Source organism: Mus musculus, chromosome 12 (genome assembly GCF_000001635.26).
Source record: "Mus musculus strain C57BL/6J chromosome 12, GRCm38.p6 C57BL/6J".
Lineage (NCBI taxonomy): Eukaryota > Metazoa > Chordata > Mammalia > Rodentia > Muridae > Mus > Mus musculus.
In genome coordinates this window covers 109,482,134-109,506,725 of record NC_000078.6, presented here as the reverse complement: position 1 = coordinate 109,506,725, position 24,592 = coordinate 109,482,134, and the positions used below count along the sequence as shown (strand labels likewise).

At 48.5% G+C, this 24,592-nt stretch overlaps 1 long non-coding RNA gene across 15 annotated transcripts in view; it reads left to right on the top strand.

Moving 5' to 3' along the window:
• Gm34081 overlaps positions 1–13,601 on the top strand; it is a 47,025-nt gene extending 33,424 nt beyond the window's left edge. For 10 of the 15 annotated variants that reach the window (XR_872985.3, XR_872986.2, XR_872990.2 and 7 more), the window contains one exon: positions 2,539–4,699. This is a non-coding gene — a long non-coding RNA (predicted gene, 34081). Of the gene's footprint in view, positions 1–2,538; positions 4,700–13,096 lie in introns of those variants that run through there. The other 5 variants (XR_003950134.1, XR_872993.2, XR_872992.2 and 2 more) reach the window with 4 other exon arrangements.
• The last annotated feature ends 10,991 nt before the right edge of the window (positions 13,602–24,592 follow it).

The following is a 24,592-nucleotide window of genomic DNA, read 5'->3' as shown; positions in this document are numbered from 1 at the left end:
GAAGATGAGGAGGCACAGGGGATGGGACAGTGCAGTCTAGCAGAGCTGAGGGGTCTAGCCCAGGATGTGTGCAGGGGGGAGTGTCCCAAGGGTATAGGCGGTTCACTGAATCACGAGAAGGCACCGGAAAGGCCTGAAACTTTCAATGTGGCAGCCGCCTCCTTTTTTTTTTGGTTTTTCGAGACAGGGTTTCTCTGTGTGGCCCTACCTGTCCTGGAACTCACTTTGTAGACCAGGCTGGCCTCGAACTCAGAAATCCGCCTGCCTCTGCCTCCCGAGTGCTGGGATTAAAGGCGTGCGCCATCACGCCCAGCTGTGGCAGCCTTCTTGCTGGGATAGAATGGATTGGGGGGGAGGGCTACAGAGCACAGAGCCTACCTAGAGAGAGGCCAGAGGGGCCATAACGGCCCACATAGCCAACATATCCTCCATTAGTAGGCAGGACTAGAGCATGTCCTGCTATGAGACCAGAGTAGTTGCATACAGAGGTAAGATGGCCACAAGTCCAGACTGGCAGGTGCCAAGCTTGGGGTAAAGGTTCCAAGACGCCAGACTGAGGCACCCTCTTCGCTTTGAGCCTTCTAGAGTCCCTCTCAAGGCCGGTGTGCCAGAAGAAGGGATATTCAGATTCAAAGTAGCTTCTTGACCTTCATTGTTGGTATTGTGAGGGTGGGCACCTTTCTTGAGACCCCGGAGCAGGGAAGACAGGCAGCCATTGGCCCGATCTCCATAGGAGACCGTGTAAAGCTCTCTCGGACAGAGTGAAACCCAGAGAGCCCTCTTGAGTCAGCCATCCTAGCTCTAGGCTGGCAGGGCTTCCCCACGAGGTCACGTCTAATTGTCCTTGTGGCCTAGCTGATTAGCACAGTTACCACCAGCTCAGGAAGGAGGTGGACTTTCCGAGCGCCAGGAATTAAGCTGAGACTTTGCAAGTTCATGCTTTTGCCTGCCCCAGTGAGCAACATGGATACCCGTGGGCAGCTCTGGGCCTCATCCAAGCCCGGCTCAAATGCTCTCATTTGTTGACTAACGTGGCCTCATTTAAAGACCGGTGTCCCCCTCAACCTAGTTCCTCATCGAGACCCCAGAACCCAATTTCCCCCAGAAGCAGGCCCAGAGGGAGACGTGCCCAGCAGGGCAGGCTGCGCCCTGCGTGGGGGGGGGGGGGGGAAACGGGACGGACAGACACCAAACCCATGGCTTTCTAAGAAAGGCTGTTGGCCAGCGCCTGAGGCAACGGCGTGCCCACATGGCCTGGCCACAACCGAGTCTGCCTGGGTGGATTCTCCAGGAATCACTATGTCCAGAGGATGTGGTCAGAGATGGTAGAAAAGGAAAAGGCTGCCCTCCAGGCATTCTCTGAGTGAGGGCTGCACATGGCACATCCAGGAAGCCCCGGGGACAGCCACAGAGCTTGGAGAAAGGCGGGGCCAATTTAAAAAGATCAAAAACAAACAAACAAAAACAACCTTTTAATCCTAAAACCTGTTCAGCGTTTGCTATGATAGAGAGATACTAGCAACTGCCCCATACCTATTGTAGGAACTGTGGCCTTCAGGGCACAATCTTGAGGCTAAATTTTAATCCCTGCTGAGTGTGGACCAGCCAGCCCCTCATACCCTGGGCACACACACCCAACATTTCTTTCCACCATGGATGTATTTTGGGGAACCTTTGCTTATGCCCTTGGAAAGCCCTCTGTTAAGATGAAGACCCCCCCCCCAACTATACACATGCGCATAAGACTCTGGAAAGTCCCTCTGTGTCTTTTGAGGTAGTCCTGGAACAGGTGACTTGAAGGTGCCCAAGAGCTACTTTAGGCACCAGGAGACAGACACATGCCACCTGACACTGTCAGAGCCCCAGCTCCCCTTTGATGAATGTGCTGAGCGCTCAAATAAGCTTCAAAGTGAGGGATATGTGAGGTTCCAAATCCAGGCTTCTGTGGCTATTAGATTTCATGATTTCTTCTGCAGCCTTGGTTACGGGTTAGCACGAATCTTCTCACCCCTTAATTATAGTCCTAGCATTCGAAAAACACACCAACACCTCTCCCTCCCTTGGCGCCATCTCTTCATTCCTCCGAACTCCCAAAAGCCATGCGGGCCAGAGTTAATCCCCTGTGCTGTTTATGACTATCACTGTCCCCAGGATCCCCAGCTGACCACATACTTCCTGGCCCTTGCCACCACCTGCCTTACAAGGCAGGACTGCCCACCAGAGATGCTACTTTAGGAAGATTCAAGGGGACACAAATGCCAGGATCTTTTTTTTTAATGTGCTGAGCCAAGCCATTCCAAGGGCCTGGAAAACAGGCAGTGTTCTGCACCCCCAAGTCACACTCGGACAATTGCTGTCTTCCCCAGGGGTGGGAGGCGGAGGGAGAGCCCACAGCTGCTTCTGCCGCATGCCAATAGAGCAAAAATGAAACATTTAGAAAATTTCCTCTCTTGACTGAAAATCCGATTTAGGTCTGATGCCTGTCAACCAAATGAATTAAAATGGACAAATAATAGCTGCAACTCTGTCTCTGTATAGAGAGGAAGGCAGACCCTTCATGATGGAGACGGACAAGGCTTATTCCCTGACTGTGTGCATCTCCTGGAAATAACTGCAGGAAAGCCAGAGGGAGCCTGTGTCTCTGTGAGTGACCACCAAGCTGTGGAGGCAAGGAAACATGAGGGGGACAAGGAAAAGCCCACGGTCGCAGAAAGGACAGCTGGATCTAAGGGATATGAGCTGAAAACAGAAGGGGAAGGAAGGGTGGTGTCGCAGAGCTGCTTCGCTCTGGGCTGCAGGGACACAGGAGGAACAAGGCAGGTCTACGTGACCCTTGTCTGTCTAGGGCTACCTCTTACCTGTGCTTCACATGGCCAAGAGGAGGAAAATGGACATACTGGCATGTTTAACAGGAAATTGAGAAAGACACCAGATCATACAGAGTTGAGAAAACACCAGCCACTTAGCTTGGAATAAAGACCCGCAAGTAGGAAGGTGGGGTACAAAAGAAGATTGGGGTGAACCCAGGAGTAGCCCCATCTCCAGTAGACCTAACCCACATATGTTTCCGCCATACGGTCCCCCAGACCACAGATGGAGTACTCCAGGCTTCCCATCCCTGCCTGCTGGCTCTGTTCCTCCATAGGAGAGTGAACACTGAAAGACAGCAATGGCTGTCTCTTCCACAGCCTTCCCTGCTGAACCCTCAGGATAGATGAAATTCCGAAGGGAAAGTTAAGGGGTCCCATCGAGCATGCCTGCTCAAGGACCCTAGTGTGCTCTGACTTTCCTCCTAACCCATGCAGGAACGGGCCATTCTGTAGCCCCCAGGGGGCCTCCACCAGCTCCTCTTCATGTACCACACTGCCTACAGAAAGGCCCCGTACAAGGGCCGATGAGAAGCAACCTGAGGGAGCTGTAAATGTGGAAGAAGCCTGTGGAAGCCTCAAGGAAATAGTGGCCTGGGGGCACATCAAAGCCAGGGAGGGTACTGAAACTCCTCTGCCTCTGAACAACTCTCCAACATGAAACATTTCAACGTTTTCACAGAGGACTTGGGGTAGAAGTTTTGCTTCCTTATACCCTTTCTCTGCTAAGGGAAGTCTACACAGGCCTGGTTCTGGGGACCCTTGAAAGCCAGGTCCAGCACCCCCTACCCCCCTATCTCCATTTTGCTGACTATTTAGGGACTTTCCTAGTTGCTATGAGTCTAGCCTGTCTTGGATATAGCCAGCTCTACAGACTGCTGAACAGCTGTGCCTACCCCTCTCCGCCCCCCCCACCCCCCCAGTCCTTCCCTCCATTCCTGTCCTGGGCCTGCAACAAGGATACTTTACATGTAGATCAAGAGTCTTTTCTCACTCCTCTTAGATCACTGGGCAGGAATGGTGGCATTTGCTGCCTCTGCACATGGTGGTAACTGGATCAGCAGAGAGCCCCCCCCACATCTTCCTACAAGGCCTGCGCCATCCTGAAATAGCCTGAATGTATGTATGGTATCTCCTGGAACAGAAGAAGCCAGCATTTAAACATCCTTGGTATCTTGTTTATGCTTGGTAGTTACCAACAAGGCAGGTGGGCTCTGGAGAGCCTCATTCCTTACGAGGGCTCCCGGATCAACAGCACACATAGCTTCCGAGACTAGGGGCTGAGGTCAGCACCCACATAGGCTGCTGCTGCTTGATGGATGTCCTTCACACAGCTGAGGTCTGCAGTCACAGGCTGGGCCCAGCTCCAGGACCCTAACCCTAGCCATTTCCTTTTATAGTAAGAAAAAAATGAACCCAGAAAAATGGTAGGGGCTGCATGGGCAGACAAGGACCCAGGCGGACTAGGCACCCAGATAGTCACAAGGGGAAACTATGAATCCTTGAGACTGAATTCTGAAGAGGAAATCAGGCAGAGTAAAACTCCCACAGGCTTACTGGCCACCCAGCCAGAGGACAGTCCATTGCCTTCATCTTCTGTAGTAGTGGCTGCCTGTGCATTATGGGATATTATCAAATGATGGCAGTGCGCTAGTCACCCACAGGTAGAATATGCATGCCCATCTATCCAATAAGAAGTAAAAATTAAATGATAACTTTAAATTATTTCAGTGAAGAATGCTTTTGATATGTTAAAAAAAACTAACTGTGTGTGTGTGTGTGTGTGGTAAATGCTTGCAGCAAAATCTTAAGTAAAAACCAATATAAAATTGTGTGTTGTATTATAACAAAAATTTAAAATTAGGACTAGTGAGGAGGTTCAGTGGGTAAAAATGCTTTCTGCCAAACCTGACTAACTGAATTCAACCTCAGACTCCATGGTGGAAAGAGAAAATCCAATTACAACACGCTTGCGTGCGCGCGCGCACACACACACACACTCACACACACACAGACACACACTCACACACACTCACACATACACACGCAAGTACACAAATATGCACACACACATACAAACACATATATATGAAACTATTCTTGAAAATATTTACGAAGGAAACAAGCTAAAATTATTAGAAATGGTTATCTCAAAGTAGTGAAAAAGAGGTTTTTTGTTTGTTTTTCCATGCTGGGATCAAACCTGGAGCCTAGCACATTCTAGGCAAATGCCCTACTGTGAAACTGTAAACCCACAGTGAGGGTTTTTATGAATGTTGTTTTTTTTTTTTTTTTCCTGTACTTGGCTGGTTTTTTACAAAATTCTAAAGAGCTCTGTAAGTAGAGGGGGAAAAATAGATTAAGCAAAGGAATAATGGTGAATTTAAAACAAGCACACTCTCTGAAGCCTCTCCAGGCACTGCTGTCCGTTGTCCCCAGGGTAAAGTCACTTCCAGCTGAATTTGCTGCTTTTGAGGGGTGGACTTTACCTGATGGCATGGCAGGGGACATCCTGTGCTGATAAGATGCCTGTGATTGCAGGCATCAGGAGGTCTGCATCCTGGGACCTCTGTGGCAACCTCTACCCTTTCTACTCACTGCTAGCTGGAGACACAGAGCCTGTGTCCACACACACGTGCCTTTGCTGCCCAGGCCTAGGTTAATGTTCAGTGAAACTCGCTAAGCCTCACAAAACCCTAACAGGCACTGGGTCCATCCAGACTGACGCCTACCCAGAAAGCCAAGTGTTCCCTCTCACGAAAAACCCAAGTCTTCAGAGGATTCTGGCATAGACCAGAGTCCTTAGAGATCTAATGAAGCTCACAGCTCAAGAGAGAGAATTGGGGGGGGGGGGGGGGAGACAGGGAAAACCTGTAGAGGACAGAGGTCGAAGAACAAAGAGGGTGGGCTGAGGGGCTGCATGACTGTTAGGGACAGGGTGAGAAGATTCCAAAGCTGGTGGAGAGAGGAAGAGATAAGAAGGGTCAAGATAAGATAGCCCTTGTTTGTTCTCCAGGCAGGTTTGGAGGCTGGGGAACAGTGAAGTTTTAGCTTTCCCCTCCACGTTGTCTTCCAGGGTAATCTCTGCTCAGCAGAAAGATCCAGAGCCACCAAGCCACCATTTTCCTTCATTCAGATTCCCAGACTACCCTTCAGCAAAAAGCAGAAGACTCTTGTGTCATGGATAGCCCCTGATGGCATCTTTAGCCAAAGCAGGGGGTTGGAGGGGTTGTCTGTGATGTAGAGAGCACACCAGTCACCAGTCACTCATGTCTACTTCTTCCTACCCACCTGAGGTTGGTAGGGGTGGGGACCGGGGGTAGCTGTGTCAGACCTAGATGACACTCTCCCTTGGATGGGTTACACTGAAAAGACCTAAACCTAAGAGATCCTTGTGGAAACAGTGGACTACTGAGGAAGTCGGGGTCTTCCCAGAAGTCATTAGAGACTCGGGAAACCATCTCCTCCGGAAGGGAGGAGCAGAGCCCAGAGAGGCCAGGGCGGTGCTGGATCCAGGCACAGCCACAGAGACCAGCAGGTTCAGTGCGAGCGTGCTGCCATCGTGTGGAGGTCTGACCCAGAAGGTCCCCAAGGGTCTTGGGACACCCCCTGTGCCCCCAGTGAGAACCTCACAGGCCATGGTACCTCTGCCCCTAGACCACAGGCCTAAATGGGCCCAGAAGGTTTTGGCAGTGTGACTTGGCTGGGTTATGGCATTCTGGGGCCTCATACTTTCCAGGATAGATGGGCGGGCGGGTGGTTTGAACAAGCAAACCTAATCCTAGAGCCTGTCAAGAGAGATTGACAGCCCAGGAAGGGGCAGCCAGGCTGGAGCCAGACAGGGCCAGATCCCTAAACTGGCTGCTCCAACTTGGGGCTGAGGGATTAACCCTGCCCAGTCCTTTCGAAAGGGTGGACACCAGGATTCTTTGGATACTCACCAGAAAGGCCCACTTCTCCCCTCATTACCGTTTGCCTCCTAGGTCCCTATCCCTGCCCATCTTGTGTCCCAGGGGCACCCAAAACAGCAGAGAGTAGCACTGATCCCGGTCCCAGCCCCAGCCCCAGCCCCAGCCCCATCTTGCATGTTCGGAGCTTCTTCCCATGAAACAGATGGGAACCATGCTCCCTCTTGACCCCGCCTTCTTCCATCAGGGCACTCCCATCCCTCCGGGTAGACAGAGGTAGGCAGTGCAGCCCCTCTTTCTTTCTTTCTTTCTTTCTTTCTTTCTTTCTTTCTTTCTTTCTTTCTTTCTTTCTTTCTCTCTCTCTCTCTCTCTCTCTCTCTCTCTCTCTCTCTCTTTCTCTCTTTCTTTCCTTCCTTTTTTTCTTTCTTCCTTTTTTTAAAAGATATATCTATATATTTTATGTATATGAGTACACTGTAGCTGTCTTCAGACACACCAGAAGAAGGCATTGGATTCCATTACAGATGGTTGTGAGCCATCATGTGGTTGCTGGGAATTGAACTCAGGACCTCTGGAAGAGCAGTCAGTGTTCTTAACCACTGAGCTATCTCTCCAGCCCACAGCCCCTCTTTCAAGCATGCATCAGTCCATCAAAACCAATATTAAACGCCAGGCAGTGGTGGTGCACGTCTTTAATCCCAGCACTCGGGAGGCAGAGGCAGGCGGATTTCTGAGTTTGAGACCAGCCTGGTCTACAAAGTGAGTTCCAGGACAGCCAGGGCTATACAGAGAAATCCTGTCTCGAAAAAACAAAACAAAACAAAACAAAAACAAACAAACAAAAAAAAACAAAAACAAAAACAAAAAAACCAATAATAACCTAGTACAGGAAGGCCAGCCCAGGCTACATAGTAAGACTCTTTATTTATATTTTTTTAGATTTAAAGACAGAGTCGCTGTATCCAAGGCTGTCCTGGAGCTCATTATCCAACTGAGGTGATTTTAAGTGTCTGCTCCACTTTCCTCTGTCTCCTGAATGCTAGGATTGCAGGCACACACCATCAGACCTGGCTTTATGATGTGCTAGAGACCAAACCTTTATCTTTATCAGGAAACACAAGTATTTTATCAGTGAAACTGCATTCGAACCTCTGCCAGACCCTATCTTAAAAAAAACAAAAAAACAAAAAAACAACAAAAAAAAAACTGGACCGGGCAGTGGTGGCGCACACCTTTAATCCCAGCACTTGGCAGGCAGATTTCTGAGTTCGAGGCCAGCCTAGTCTATAGAGTGAGTTCCAGGACAGCCAGGGCTACACCGAGAAACCCTGTCTTGGGAAGAAAAAAAATCCATAGTAGCTCTGTCTCTTGGGGTTTCCCCAGGAAGCAGACACTTCGAGAAAATAGATACTAAGTAGACCCTCAGCTAGAGGGGTGCAGAAAGGGCCTCCAGGGGTTATATTGGTTTTCCATGGTTGAAAATGTTAGTGACAGAAAGAAGTTCCTGGAGTGATGGGTAACACATAGCCAGAGAGTCCCCCAACAGAAGCAGTGGCCTTCCTTGGGCCTACTGATGGCAATCCCAGGGGACAAATGGGCCAAGTTCATGACTTTTGTCCTTCTGGATACTTAGCAGAATGTGGGGAGATGGGGAGACTCCAGGGCAGACTCTCCTCAAAGTGAGCAGGGTTTTACGCATGGTGCAAGGATGGGGCTCAAGGGGGGGGGGCTATCATGGACCACAGGCAAAGCTTTTTTTTGTCTTTTTTTGTTGTTTTGTTTTTTGTTTTGTTTTTGTTTTTCGAGACACGGTTTCTCTGTGTAGCCCTGGCTGTCCTGGAACTCACTCTGTAGACCAGGCTGGCCTCGAACTCAGAAATCGGCCTGCCTCTGCCTCCCAAGTGCTGGGATTAAAGGCGTGCGCCACCACCGCCCGGCCAACAGGCACAGCTTATTAGATGTTTCTCCCGTCAGAAGGCTTCTCTTGCAGGGAAGGGCATTCCCCACCTCAGACTCCTGCTCCAGGAGATGCTCTACTCCAAAGGGCAAGTCTGAACGAAAAAGAAAAGACCTTCACTGGCTGCTCTCTGCTTGGCCCTGACCGTTGGTCCTGGGTTCCTATAGGCTGCTGGGCCCTGGGTTACCTGGGTTCTGTCACATTTGGCCTTGGAGGCTGTCTTGGAACAGGGTCTAGCCAGTGGCTATGAATCCCCGCTGCCCTGCCCCCCCCCCCCCCCCCGAGATTAAACTCGTGTGTCACCACATCTGGCCAGTGCTTGCATTCTATGTCCTAAATATTAGTCTCAGATATGAAAATGTTAAGGCAGAATTCTGTTGCCTAAACTGAATGAGTTAATGGTTGTAAAGTCCCCCTGCTTTCTTCCTTGTATCTCTCTATATATGTATATCTCATATACACGTACATACATCGTGGCTGTTTCACTTTGAGACAGGGTCTCACATAGACCAGGCTAGTCTCAGATTTGCTGTGTACCTGAAGATGACCTTGAGTTAATGCTGCCATGCTAAGTAAGTGTGCCGCGGATCTCTCCCAGGGCTTCCTCCATGTGTAACCAGCATCCTGTCAGCTAGCTACATGGCTACCTCTCTTCATGCAGATGCGATTCCCCCCCATGTGACAGACAGCCTTGAAGCACCAGAAGGAAGGCCCTTCACTCTTACCATCGAGGTTGGCAAATCTCATAGCTGAGAGAATCCAGGCTGGGGGTTGCCCCTCGTCCCACCAGCAGCTTCTCTATGCATTTCACCTTTGTCACAGCCCTTACTACATTCCAGCCCACTTAGACCTCTGGCCTCCTGTGTCCTTTAGACTGCTTCCTGGCCACAGGAAAGCTGTGCTGCCTTTGCATGCTCTTCCCTTATTGATCCATGATGATCTAATTGATTCTGTTCTCAGATCCGGTCTCAAACCCCTAAGGGGCGGGGCTCAAATTCTCCCTCCTGGACACTGTCTTCCAACCTGGACATTTCTTGTGGTGTAGCCAAATGGCTTTCAACACTTGTCATTTCCGGCCCTTGGGAGCTTCCACGGCTTACAGGTGACTCCAGACACAGACCGGGCACATCCCAGTTGTCAGAGCACCTTTGAGAACCAAAATGCTTGCCACACAATTACTTAAAACTCCAAATGGGGTGGGGGGAACCCTCAAGCCCCAACCAAGGCAGACAAGACTGCGCAGGATCTGGCCCTGCTGACTTTCTCGCCTCCACCTCACCTCTCTTTTGCCCTTGCCCTCTGGGCATTCCACAATAGCTCCCTTGTTGAGCTTCGAGGGGCCTCTGCCTGAGCCTCCTCTCCCCCAGCCACTCCCGATCCACCTCATTGCCTCCTGTCCCTCATCCCTGAGCTCACACCACCTCCTCCGGGTTGCCCGCTTCAACCCCACACCACTATGAAGGCCTGCTCTCTCCTTGGAAAGCTTTGGATAGAAAGAACTCTTCTCTTGTGGCTCACCTGACCTTCCCTGTGCTCTTTTCTGCCTACTAAGAGTTGCAGAGCCAAGGTGTAGCCATAGAACTGGACCCCTATGTGAGGGTCCGGCTTTCAGGACCTAAGCTTGACTGTGGATGAAAACAAAAAACAAACAAACAAACAAACAAACAAAGCAGAGAAAGGAATGGAAATTTCCTCTATACTGGAGAATGGGGGAGACTTCCGGTGAAGGTTCCAGACAAGCTTTTAAAGTGGCTGATGGAGAATTTACGCAAAGGTCCACAGGGTCTCCGTGACAAGTAAATACCCAGCAGCCTTTGCACACGTGTCCTTCTAGGGAGTCTTGAGAAAATTAAGGGCTGAAGTGATTTTTTTTCCCCTTCCCCATCAAGAAAGATGGGGCCACTTAATTAGAGCTATCCTTAATCTTGGACCAAGTAGGTCTAATTTCTTCAAATGATTCCACATTTTATTAATTTCTCCTTCCCCCTTTATTGAAGGGTGAGTGGACAGCGGAGCACTTTTAAAATCCTGCCTCATTTTCCTCTGATGAGCACACAGCGCCTGTGAGCTTGATATTTTCACAAGGGAGAAGACCCCCAAGTGAGCCAGGGAGGCGAGCAAGAGGGCTGGCGAGAGAACAGGCAGCTTGTCCTCAACACTTGAACTCCCAGCAGGGGCTTCATTAGCGCTGTGGCAGGCAGCCTTGTCAACCCAGGGAAGAACAGGCTGACAACGGTCTGCACACTGGCACTGGTGGGGTGGTGGGGTGTCAAGCCTCCGCAAGTCCCTGAGAGGCCCATGTCCTCTACTCAGAAATCTCACTTACACCACTTTGTCCCCGTTCCCTTCAAACTAAACAACATCAATGCGCACGCACGCATGTATGCACGCACGCATCGTGGAGGGGAGAGAGTCAGACCCCAATTCTGGGCACAGAACACAAGAATGTTCCTTTACATTGTCTGTTTGATGTTTGGGAAATCTTGAGGCCTATCCTATACTCAGCCCCTGGCAGAACAGCTCAAAGACTGTTTGTCCTGTTCGGCCACGCCTCAGCTCCGGAAAGGCCTACGTCTTCAAGGGGATTGTATGTTTTCCCAATTTCTACCTGCCCTTCATAACCCGCCCTCTGCAGTCCCGGGTCAATGTTTGCTGAATGATCTAGTCAACAAGCAAGCCCTCCAGGGGCCCTACGTCCAAGCCAGGAGAGGCTCGTACGGATCTCGGTCGGCTTTGTACACTCAGCCCCCAGACATTTCCCCTTCCTTTCAAGAAAGTGAGACTACCCACTCCAGGTCCTTAAGTGTGCACTGAGAGGCCCACCACGTACGAGGTCCAGAACACCCCGTGCTGGGAGCCTTGGGACTAGGATGTGTTGTGGTGCTCACAAAGCTGACAGGACCTGACCCCAGGCTGGAAAATCACTAGGAAGGTTCAGTCTGAGAATAAAGAGTCAAACATATTAGAAGGAAGGGGCAGTCCCTGTGTCACTCTCACTGTTCCTGGCTCTTGCAGAGTCTCCAGTTCCCCCTTTTAGCACATAAGTCAACCAAGCACTTTTCTGTGGAGAGCCTGCAAGGACAGGCCGGGCTTACTCTGAGTGCTTCTCAACCTTCCTAATGCTGCCACCCTTTAATACAGTTCTTCACGTCCCAGTGACCCCCAACCGTAAAATCATTTTTGCTGCTACTATGTAACTGTCGTTTTGCCTCTGCTATGAATGGTAATGTAAATATCTGTGTCTTCTGACGAGCTTAGGTGCCCCCCCCATGAAAGGGTCCATTGACACACACCCCCAAAGGCTGCAGCTCGCAGGTTGAGAACCTCTGCTTTAGAGAGCGTGGGCAGGCTAGTGGGAAGAGGAGGGAGGTGCCAGGTTAAAGACTTTGGGTGAGCAGCTTCTCCTATGGGTCACTAGAGGCTCCAACCCACAATGACTTCAGGGAGACAGCATAGAAGAGACTCAGGGGATTCCCCCACCCCCACCCCGGGAGAACAAGGGAGCTGTTCTAAGATCATTAGCCCCAGGTCTCTCTGAGACTTTCCAACAGGCTCCAGCAGCTAGGACACACATCCAGCAAGCCCACAGAGCTCTCCAGTCCATGTCTGCCCAAGTGACCAGGACGGAACCAACGGACACAGTTACGCACTTCTTCACTCCACGAGGGAAGGACCCAGGCCCAAATGTCTCAGCTGCCAGCCTAGCATATGCCCTCCTGCTGTGGGCCCAGCTTCTACCTCTGCCTGTCTGCAGATTACAGCTAAATTGACCTGGAAGCTACGGCACACCAACAATCCAGTCGGCACTACATTCAGACCACAGCAGTTCAAGACCCTCTGTCTCTAGAGGGTGGGAAACACTGTTGATCTGGAGAACTACCCAGTGCGGCCATCTGAGTCTCAAGGGCAGAGGTTGCATCCTGAAGGAGGGGCTGCTTTGATTGCAGGGACTCATTATCAATAGCAATAAGAGGTCCATCTCACAACACACTTTCCAATCCATTCCATTTAAGACTCTCTTAAACTCTTTAAAACATTTTTTTTTACTGTCGCCAGGTGGTGATGGTGACGCACACCTTTAGTCTCAGCACTTGGGAGGCAGAGGCAGGCAGATCTCTGAGTTTGAGGCCAGCCTGGTCTACAGAGCAAGTTTCAGGATAGCCTGGGTTACACAGAAAAACCCTGACAATTAAAATTTTTTATTATGTTTATTTATTTACTTACTTATTTGCTTATTTATGTATGGGGGGGGGTAAGGATGGTGTGTGTCTACATGCATGCATGCATGCCCTAGGGTGTATGTAAAGGACAGAAGGCAACTTGAAGAAGTTGATTCTCTCCTTCTGTCATCTGGGTTGTTTCAGGTACCAAACTCAGGCTTCCAGCCTTGGCAACAAGCCCCTTCACCTGCTGAGCCATCTCGATGACCTGCTGGTACCCACTTAAGGCCTGCATCCGTCTCTGCAAAAGCAGACAAATATGGTACAGTCCCTGTGGGGACTGTGGCGCTTGAGCGAGCCTGTTTAACTAGAAAGCCTGAACCGTAAAACGGATGGTTTCTGGAGCTGGGCACTGTAGATCCGGGGTCTCCACCGAGGATCCACACCGAACAGAAGCACATGGCAGTCCACTTAAGGGACGGAGAGTATGGAGGAATCGACGGTATCAAGTCTTAAGAGCTCAATCACTTTCTTTTTCTCTACCCACTGATTTATTGATTTATTGATTTATTGCCACAACGGGGAATCTAACCTAGGACCACATGTGTGTTTTCCCTGCCTCCTCTTCCTCTCCTGTTGTGTTTCTACTAGGTTCTCTTCCCATACCAACTTAGCAACTTTATTAGGAAGCTGTCTTCTTTTTTTTTTTTTTTTTAAAGATTTATTTATTTATTATATGTAAGTACACTGTAGCTGTCTTCAGACACTCCAGAAGAGAGAGTCAGAGCTCGTTAGGGATGGTTGTGAGCCACCATGTGGTTGCTGGGATTTGAACTCCGGACCTTCGGAAGAGCAGTCGGGTGCTCTTACCCACTGAGCCATCTCACCAGCCCCAGGAAGCTGTCTTCTTACATCTGCAGGGCAGTGCCTGGGACATGGTTTGGTCCAGTGCAGAACAGGTTGGCTGTCCATAAGCTGTAGAGCTCTGTGCCTGGCCTCCTGAAGAGGGACTGACAGTGTGAGGTCTGCTGCTGGCTCTGCTGCTATCTTCCTAGAATGATTCCCCAAAGCAAGGATGTTGGTTTGTCAAAGCAGCCCTGTGGGGAGCTTGTTTTCAGCTGTCATGTGGAACCCGATACCTGGTGGGTGCTTATGAGTGTTTGCTAATAAACAAATGAGCAGAGAGCTTAATAAACACCATGTGCGAGATGTTATTACTTTTATATTCTCACCTGTTCCTCTCTGCTTAGGTACACCTGGAGGGGGGTGGCTTTGAGACCTTGGTTTTCTTCAGCAATAAAACAAAATCACTGCCCTGGGAACTCCCAAACATGGCATACTGATAAGACCCATTTCCAAGATGGTGGCCTCATAACCACCTTTTTTTTTTTTTTTAATTAGAATTTTCATGTTATCCAAATGTGTCAAAAGTCTCACTCTTCGAGTCCGGATGCGGGTTTTTTTTACATGATCTCAGCCATACAGGGAAGATGTGCTGATGATGTGGACCTTCCAAGGCACCACCCATATTCACCGTTGACTCCCCTGGGCACAGATACATCTACACTCCCCGACTTACTACTACTGGGCTACAGGCTTCCCTCTCTCAGCTGAGTCATCTCTTGGGGGAGGGCCATCCTCATCCCGAAAGACCCAGCTCCAAAACACACTCCCTGACGGGGATTTGCCCACATACCACCTATTGCTATAGGCATTGGAGAGGGGGGGCGTTGCACAGCATGGTACCCTCTCTCCAATTCTGGTGGGTCCTCATAGGACCAAATGAGCTTTCCCTGAGACTGCCATGTCCCCCTCCCTTCAGTTCCTGCTCCACTGGCTGGGTCCCAGGGACTATTTCCTTCTTGTGTGCAGATTTCCATCTCAAGAGACCAAATGCCAGGGAATCCAACCTGCAACAGATGGTACCAGAAAGGCTCCAAGAACCTCTGAAACAAGAATCTGGATCTAGCCAGCCAGCAGATGGCTGACAATGAGGACTCTATGGCTGGTGGTATGAACACACGAATTGTCCCTGCTGAGGGCTGGAGGTATAGTTAAGAGCAGCAGGGAGAACGTGCAGGAGAGCTCGGTGGATCAGGTATGGGGGTGGAAGAGGGGCTACAAGGCAACTTAGCATCAGGTGCCTATGGAGTTGGATGGCTGTGACTGGGGGCAGCTGAAGCAGTGAAGGAAGACAATCAAAGACAGAAGGTGGCTAATCACCAATTAAAGGCTAATTAAGATAACAAGAAAGTCTCCTTAACATCCTATAAATTAGAGACTACCACAGCTGGAGGGTAGAAAAGGCTGAGGACCTGACCTAAGACTTAATTATAAATATTAGAAGGCCTTGAAGAGGTTGGTTCTCAACTGAGGCAAACCCAACTTGCAGGTCATTGCTGGGACTGGAGTCATCTGGAGGCTCCCTCCCCTAGCATGTGCGGCACCTGGGCTGGGGGGGGGGGGGGCGCAGCAGCTGGGAGTTACAACAGCTGCCACAACTTGAGCTTGTCTGTCATTTCACCACGTGGTGGGAACAACAGAGAGTCTTCTGCCTCCTGACCCAGCAGCAACCAGGCCTGAAGCACATGCCCAAAGAACGGGCTAAGGGAAGTCGTCTACAGCCTGGCATGACCTAGCCTATGCCTCATTAGATTATGCCACATGGAGGGGAACTTCTCCCAGAGGGCAGAGTCTTAGTTGGTGCCCAGCTATCAGGTGTAGAAAGGCTAGAATCCATAGAATGTATGTAGATGCTTCAGAAGTGACTAAGGGTTTGACTGACTCCCACACACCTAAAGAGAGAAAGGCTGGGAGATGAGGGAAGAGACCTCAGGGAGAGACAGGTAGATGGACTTTCCGGGAGGGCCTTCTGGGAGGATCTCCACGCTATGCTGAATGTCCTTCAAAAGCATCTGCAGTGCAAGGGGACAGGGCCACCTGATAACAGTGTCTCTTTGTCTTCTCCATACCTGGTCCACTGGGCTCTCCTGCTCTCCTATCTCCTGGTTTTGAGTGCACATCTAGTCCACACCATTCACTCACACCATTAGCGGCAGCATCCTGATGCCTCCAAATTTCAGAAGAGGCATCTTAGTCCATCTCCTGCCGCCCCCATGGAGTCCCACAAGCTGAGAAAGCTAGAAATGAGGAAAGACTATATAAGGCTCATAGCTCAGAACACCGGGAAACTCCAAACAACGTAACCACATGGATGAGGGAAACGGCGGAAAGGTGAGTGAACATAGGTGACACAGATAGGAAAGCAGGCAGGGCACATCTACTTATGAGAACACCTGATGCTGTGTAACAAACCCGCTCCTGCCCTGGTTGCATCTGTTGGTTCAGAAACTCGGAGAAGAGCCCTTATGGTCCTATCACCGTTGAAACATCCCAGTTGTTGGACTGTTACAAAGATCATGGAATGTCTTGTGTATGTGTGTATATGAAGTTACATGCGTGTATGTGTGGAGGCCAGAGATCTATGTCAAGTGTCTTCCTCTGTTTCTAGCTAGCCACCTTAACTTTTGGGTGTGGAGTTCCTGATTAGGCTAGATTAAATGGCAAGCTCCGGGGAGCCTGTTGTTTCCACCTCTCAGATCTGGAGTTGTAGGCACACCCCTGCACCCAGATTTTTACCTGGACCTGGGGATTCAAGCTCAGGGACTCAGGCTTGTATGGCAGGCATTTCCTTGACTAAGCCATCTCTTCATCCCCAAGGCTATAAAATGAACATGAGTTTGGTGGTGTGAATCAAACAATGGGAGTCAGCAGAATGGCTGGGCCAGCTGAACGCTAAACAGCCTTTGAATGGTCATATCAGTATGGATGAAGCATACTGGCCTCTGACCTAGCCCCGTGGTCTCCACTTAGTGACTACAGCTGATAGGGCCTCAGGCACGCACTGGCTGAATGTTCAACCTGTCAGCAACACTGACCAACTCTGAGCTTCTGATATAGCCTAGGCTTTGAGATCATCCAACCAGTTGGTGTCAAGCTGACCATGGAGGACCCTTCCACCCTGGAAGGATTCCTTGCAGTAAGAGTTGACACATGTTCAGTGTTTAGAGTTGTCTGATGGACAGGACCAAGAGGTTGTCTGCAGATGAGCTTTAGCATCAAGGACATGACCAGTATTGATGCGGCTGAGAAGTTCATGGTTGCAATGTGACCAGCAGCCTAGAGACCAAGATTGCAAAGGCCCAGAAGTCCCACCCTATACAAGTTCTTCCACGATTATAAGAGGCCTGTGCACTTAGTGGAGGGCAATCTGCCTCTAGGGTCCACCAGTATAAATGCCAGTCCCAGGGTAACACAAATAATCACCCCATCTGAGAATAGGTTTGTCACAAAAGTTCATCCCGATTTCCACTGTCTGATCATCCGTCTCACCCCTTCTGAAGAGTACAGGGTAGTTGATCCCCCCAACATGAAGACTACAGAGTATTCACCTCTCCAATCTCATGTAAGATGATAGCCAAGACTTTGAGAGGACAAATGTAAGTCCAGGAGCCTCTGAGCCTACTTGGTCACTCATGTTGTAGCCAGGAGTGTTGGCCTGGTCCACTGCAGACACGATGAGGTCAGCCTGAGGTTGATTCTGCAAAGGCTGGGATGCTGTCCCCCCAGGGTCCACCTGCCCTTATTGGAAGATCAGGATATGCTGTGTTTCCCTCACCTGCAAAGTAGATCGGGAACCACTGAGCAGAGGGAGAGATAGCTCTGTATGTCATCACTCCTGTGACCCACTGGAGGACCTGAGGTGCCATATCTAATGACCCAGGTCCCTATGATTACAGAGGCCAGAATTTCCAGGACATTCTCTCTACCTAGTAACACAGCCTATTGCTTTGAAAAAAAAATCTACCCATTTTAGGCACTCAAGCTGGTGATTTTCAATAAACTTGCTAGCTTTTAGAACCATCTTAATAGTCTGGGCTTTTGCTTTCTTTGTTTGACCGTTTTTGAGACAAGTCTCACTGTGTAGACAAGTCTGACTGGCCTGGAACTCATTGTGTAGACCGAGATGGCTTTGTCTGAGATCCACCTGCCTCTGCTTCCCGAGTGCTGGGATCCAGAGTATATTCCACTACACCCAGCAAGATAAATAAATAAATCTTAAATAAAGCATAATAAAAATCAAACTACCACTAAGATTTGCATGCCAGTTTGGGAATGCTTCTATTTCACTTTTCTTAGAGACCCAGGAGGCAATGGCTAGGATGCCTGGTCTCAGCAAGTTTAAGATGTTATCTGTGTGTCTACTGGCAGGTGCTAGTGTCTCCTGCATTCCACACACACATGGGACACTGAGCTACCCACCCCCAAGCCATGTTCAACTTTTCAGAAAATGCCACCGCCATGTATGAGGAGGCCCAGTTCTCCAAAACCTGGCTAGCATTTGTCCTTGTCTCTTTTCAACTACAGAGACACTAGAGTGATATGTTATTGTGGGGTTTTTGTTGTTGTTGTTGTTGTTTGTTTGTTTGTTTGTTTGTTTCGAGACAGGGTTTCTCTGTATAGCCCTGGATGTCTGGGAACTCACTCTGTAGACCACGCTAGCCTCGAACTCAAAAATCCACCTGCCTCTGCCTCCCAAGTGCTGGGATTAAAGGCATGAACCACCACTGCCTGGCTATTGTGGGATTTTTTTAATTAATTAAATTAAAATGGATTAATTTTATTCCACGTGTCTGGGTGCATGTATATCTGCACATGTGTATGCCTGGTGCCTTAGGTCAGAAAAGGGCACTGGTACCCTAGAATTGGAGTCTCAGTTGATTATGAACTGTCAATATGGATGCCGGGAATCGAACACAGGTCCCCAGGAAGAGCCGCAGTTGGTCCTAACCACTGAGCCATCCCTCCAGGTCCTCATCATAGTTCCCTTTCCATTGTTCTAATGGCTTTGATGCTGAGCACCTCCTGATGTGTTTGTTAGTCATTTGTTTAGCATCTTGGGTGGGATATCTATTCAAATCTCTTACCCGTTAAAAAAAGTTAGTCGAGTATCTTCTTGTTGAACTCTCTATGTATCTTGGCTACAAACAAGTCCTTGATTGAATATGCACTTTACAAATATTCTTTCCCAACCAACGGCTTGCCTTTTTGTTTTCCTGATGATATTTTTTTTTTAAGTGCAAAATCCTGAAAACTTGCATGTGCCCCTGTGAGGGGTGTCTGTGTTTGTGTGTATGTGTATTCCCACATATATGTACAGGTATGTGTCAGTGCACTTGTATATGCATGCAGAAGCCAGAGATGGTTTCATGTGCCTGTCTTAGCCTTTCTCCCCTTTATTTTCTGAAGCAGAGTCTCTCACTGAACCTGGGGCTGTGCCAGCTTCCCAGGCTGCTCTGTGCTACAGGAAGGCCTCCATGTCTGCCTGGCTTTACACGGATGCTAAGGATCTGAGCTCTGCGCGCCACGCTGCACAGAGAGGACTTCGTCCCCTCAGCCATCGCCCCAGCCCAGAACTTAAATGTTTTCTTATCTTTTTCTAAATTGTGTGTGTGTCTGCGTGCACACACGTGAGTGTGTATGTGTGTGTGTGTGTGTGTGTGTGTGTGTGTGTGTGTGTGTGTGCATTTGCATGTGTGCAGACCAAAAGAGGGTGTCAGATCCCCAGAAATTGCAGTTACAGCAGTTGTGGATGCTGGGAGCTGAACTTGGGTCCTTTGCAAGAGTGGTAAGTGCTCTTAACCACACAGCTATCTCTCCACTCACAAATTTAAATTTTTGGTTAAACCCACTGTACCCATTTCCCTCTTTGATATTGATTTCCTGTTTGTCTGCTTGCTTGCTGTCATGTTTTGTTTTGTGATTCTTGATTTTGTTTTGCTTTGTTTTCTTTCTTTCTTTCTTTCTTTCTTTCGAAACGAAGCCTTACTATGTAGTGCAGGCTAGCCCAGAAATTGCTATGTAGACCAGGCTGGCCTCTAACTCAAAGACATTCATCTACTTCTATGTCCCAAGTGCTGGGACTTAGTATGTGTACCTCTAGACCCCGACTGTTTTAAGATTTATTAATTTATGTGTGTGAGTGGTTTGCCTGAGCATACATATGTGCACCACATGTGTGCCTGGTGCTCATGGAGATCAAAAGGGAATGTTGCATTCCCTGGACCCAGAGCTGCCATATGGGTGTTGGGAACTGAAACTGGGTCCTCTGCAAGAGCAGCCAGTGCTCTTACTCTCTGAGCCTTCTTACTAGGCTCACCTTTTTCCTCTTCTTTTCTTTCTCCTCTGTTGAGCTTCCTGCCTGCCTAAGTCAAGGTTATTCAATGTTTTGCTGTATGTACCTCTAAGGTTGCAAGGTTTTAGCTCCTAAATTGTGAGGTTTCTTTTGAATTGACTTTGGGGAAACGGTGTAAGGCAAACTCTAAGCTCTGTAAATGGATATTTAGTTGTCTCCAATGGTGTAAAAATCTGTCCTTCACTCACGGAGTGGTCTTTGCAGCGTAATTAATTATCAGTTCAGAGCCAACGAGATGGCTCTGAACACCATAATGGAAGTCTGATGACCTGAGCTCTGTTCCCAAGACACACATGTGAAAGCAGAGCACCACTCCCAAAACCTGCCCTCTGAACTCCACAGGAGTAACTGTGCCATGCACACCACTTGTGCCCACAAAATTTAATTTAAATTAATAAATCTTAAAACAGTCGGGGTCTAGAGGTACACATACTAAGTCCCAGCACTTGGGACATAGAAGTAGATGAATGTCTTTGAGTTAGAGGCCAGCCTGGTCTACATAGCAATTTCTGGGCTAGCCTGCACTACATATTTAAAAAATAAATAAATGGAATAAAAAGACAGGGTCTTAGAGCAGAACAAACCCATGCAACAGCCTGGCTCGCTCCCTTCTTCGAAAGCTCTCAGCATGCTCTCTGCTCTCTCCTATTTGAGACCCCCTGCCTAGGGAATGGTGCTCCCCACAGTGGTCTGGGTCCTCCTATATCAATTAGCAATCAAGGCAGTCCTCCAAAGGCCAACCTGATCTTCATAATTCCTCATTAAAATCCTCTTCCCAAATGATTCTAGGTTGTGTCAAGTTGATAGTTAAAACTAATCAGCACAAATGTAATAATTTCCTTTTTGAGAGTCAGCTGGCCAGCATCATGAGCGTCCCACCCTGGACTCTACTAGGTAGAATGCTATCTCCATTATCAAGGGCACACAGCAGGCTTTGGAACTGGGAAATCAAAGTCCTTCCATTTTGTTCTTTTTCAAAATCATTTTTGCTCTTCTGGGTCTTTTCATTTCCATATAAATTTTAAGATCAGCTTGTCAATTTCTGTGAAAAAGGCCTGCTGGGATTTTGATAGAGGTTCTGTTTGCTCTATAGATCAATTCAGGGAGAACTGCCATCTTACCACTATTGATTCCTCCAATCAGCAAGCGCGAACTGTCCCTATTTATTTAGCTACTCTTTAATTTCCCTCAGCAGTTTTATACTTCTCGGAGTACAAGTCCCCACTTCTCTTTATTAAATGTATTCCTAAGCACTTTCTTCTTTCAGATGCAATTGAATAGAATTGCTTTCTTCATTTCATTTCAGATTGTTCATTGCTAATATGGAGAAATGTTATTGATTTGGGCACATTGATCTGGTGGTGTCTTTGACCTTATATTTTATCTTTGATAAATGTATTAATTGTAATAATGTTTTTATGGATTACTAGGGTTCCCTACATAGAAAGATCATGCCGTGTAGATACAGTTTTGTTTCCTTTTTTTTTTAAGTCATTTTTTACTTTAAAAAGCTTTTGTTTTGAATAGGAGTGGGGCGTGCATATGCTGTAATGCTCATGTAGGGAATCCGAGGACAGCTCGTGGGAGTTGGAGTTCTCCTTCTGCCATGTGGTTCTGGAGATCAGACTCAGGTCACATGGTTCGGCAGCAGGCACATTTCCCCACTGAGCCATCCTGCCAGTCCTACTTTTTTTTGTGTGTGTGTGTGTGGGGGGGGGGGGTTGAGACAGGGTTTCTCTGTGTAGCCCTGGCTATCCTGGAACTCACTTTGTAGACCAGGCTGGGAAACTCAGAAATCCGTCTGCCTCTGCCTCCCGAGTGCTGGGATTAAAGGCATGCGCCACCACTCCCGGCCAACCCTAATTTTTCTTTTCCAACATGGATGCCTTTGTCTGATGCAATCACAGGGTCTGCAGTCTGCAGGATGGACGTAAGGAGATGGCTTATCAGTGCTATAAAGTGTGCTCAGGAAAGCACGGTTGCCTGAGTTTGCATTTGCAACACCCACACATGGTGGTGTGCGTGTGCAATCCCACAGCTAGTGAGACAGAGACCGGACGATCCCTGGAGCTCATTGGATCCTCGGTTTAGTGGAATCAGTGAGTCTAAGCTCCAGTGACTGTATCCTGTCTCAAAATCTAAGGTAAATAGTTGCCCACTAGAACCAATGGTAAGACCCTATTAATGATGACACCATATACTTTGGTCACAAGTCAAGGAGAAATCAAGTTGGTACTAACCAGGAAAGTTCCTTCCTAGAAACTTATACTAAAAAGTTCTATGATGGTTGCTGTGGAGAAAATTCATCAACAATCTTTCTCAGCTCTGAATCCTGCAAACTACAATAAGGCAGGCAAGATAAGCCCATGGGTGAAACACAGGCATGAACACTATGGAAACAACCAGCTGCTTTATGACTGGACTTAAGGCCTGATCCACAAGAGAGAATGCATACCTAACACTGTAAGTATGGCCACAAAACCACAGTGTGGAGCTAGCTCTTGGGTCCCAGGAGTAAGCCTGTTACTGTTATGGTCCTAAATGGACATCGTATCAAACCACCATCTACATTTATATCTCTATACCCATTGATGAGCGTGGCACTCAGACCTTGTCAGAGAAGAGTGGTCAGTGATTAATGCAGAAATGCATACATTGTCAAAATTCAGAGAATGAGGAAGTGTCTATGGAATTCTCAGCTACAAGTGGGATATTTATATCACAGCCCCTCATCCTCGAGACTCAGGCACCATCCCAGCAGAGAGGTCAAGAAGAGCGTAAGACTTGGGCATTGGAAAGATCCAGGGCAAGACATGACAGGACCACTTCTTTCATGAACTCACAGCATCTGTGACTGCCTGCACAAGGTCAAGCCAGTCAGCATTCTGGCATGAGGAGGGGGTTCACAAGACCCCATAATAAATGAGGAACTATGGGCAGTTGATGGCTTCTAGAGAGGGAGAGCTCTCTTTAAGGGTGTGGCCCCTCACAAGGTGACCGTGCTCAGTGGATGGACCTAGGGGTACATGAGCAGCGCAATGTAGACTCAGTTGACTACTTAAAAAAAAAATGGAATGAAGTTGGGAAGGGCCAGGTGAGAGAGTTGGGACGAATATGATCCAATCCATGGTATACATAGATGAAATTCTCAACTAATTCATGAAACGTGATATTTTAGAAATTAAAACAGTAGAAGGCTGATGAGATGGTTTAGCAGGGAAATAGACAAAGCCTTTCACCAGGCCACACCTCTGTCCTGTGAAGAGCTGGATGAGAGTAGAAAGGGTAAGCTTTCTGTCTTGTCCCCAGTCTCCAGAGGGCAGCATTAGCATCTCACCTTAAGTGTGAAATACAGTACTTTATTTTTTATTTTTTAGAAAGGTTCTCACTTTATGATCTTGGCTGGACTGGAGCTCATTATGTACACCAGGATTGGCCTCAAATTCACAGAGTTCTTCCTGCCTCTGCCTCTTGTATGCTGTGATTACAGTTGTGAACCACAGCTCCCATCTTCCTTCCTTTTTCTCTCTTCTCTTCTCTTCTCTTCTCTTCTCTTCTCTTCTCTTCTCTTCTCTTCTCTTCTCTTCTCTTCTCTTCTCTTTCCCCTCCCCTCCTCGCCTTCCCTCCCTCCTCCTCTTCTTCTCTCTCCTTTTCTCCTCCTCATCTCCCTTCTTCCTCTTTCTCCTCCCCTTCCCTCCTCCCCTCCCCTTCTCCCTTCCCTCCTTTCCTCCCCTCCCCTCCTCTGCTCCCCTGCCCTCCTCCCCTCTTCTATTTCTCTTTTCACCATTTTTTTCTCTGCTGTTTCTCTTCTTTCTTCCTCCTTCCTTTCTCCCTCCTTTTCGTTTTGACATTTAGGTTTCCTTCTTTCAGGGTGAAGTTGTATGATTTGGGTCCTAGATCCTTGTCCAGTTGTCTAATGTGTTGAGACAAAGTTGTTCATTCTATTTGCTTAAAACCTTCTCTCCATTCCACAGGGTCTGGGTCCCCACGTCCAGTTCATCATGGACACTGCTCTTCTCCACAGTGTCTTCACCATGACTACAGACTCTTCCTCTTTTTTTACCCCCCCTTTTTTATCCCCCCCCAAAAAAAACTAGCCCCAGGCTCCATTCTCAGGTCCATACACAAAATGTCATAGTGAGGGTTAAAGTGCTTCTGCTCCTGTAACAAAACACCTTAGACTGGATAATTTCTCAAAAACAAATTCATTTCTTAAATATGGAAACTAAGAAATCCAAGTCTAGAATCACACTGGACTAGATGTCTGCTCAGTGGATTTCAGCTTCTCAAGGCATCTCTTGGGAAGGCGTACACGCTGTCCTTGGTTGATACGAAGATGTGAGGACCAAGTATCTGAACATTTCATCTGCTCCTGAGAGCACACCCTCCAGCTCGCCCTGTCTCTTCTCCCTTCTCCCTCCAGCCCTTTCTTCTCTGCAATGTGA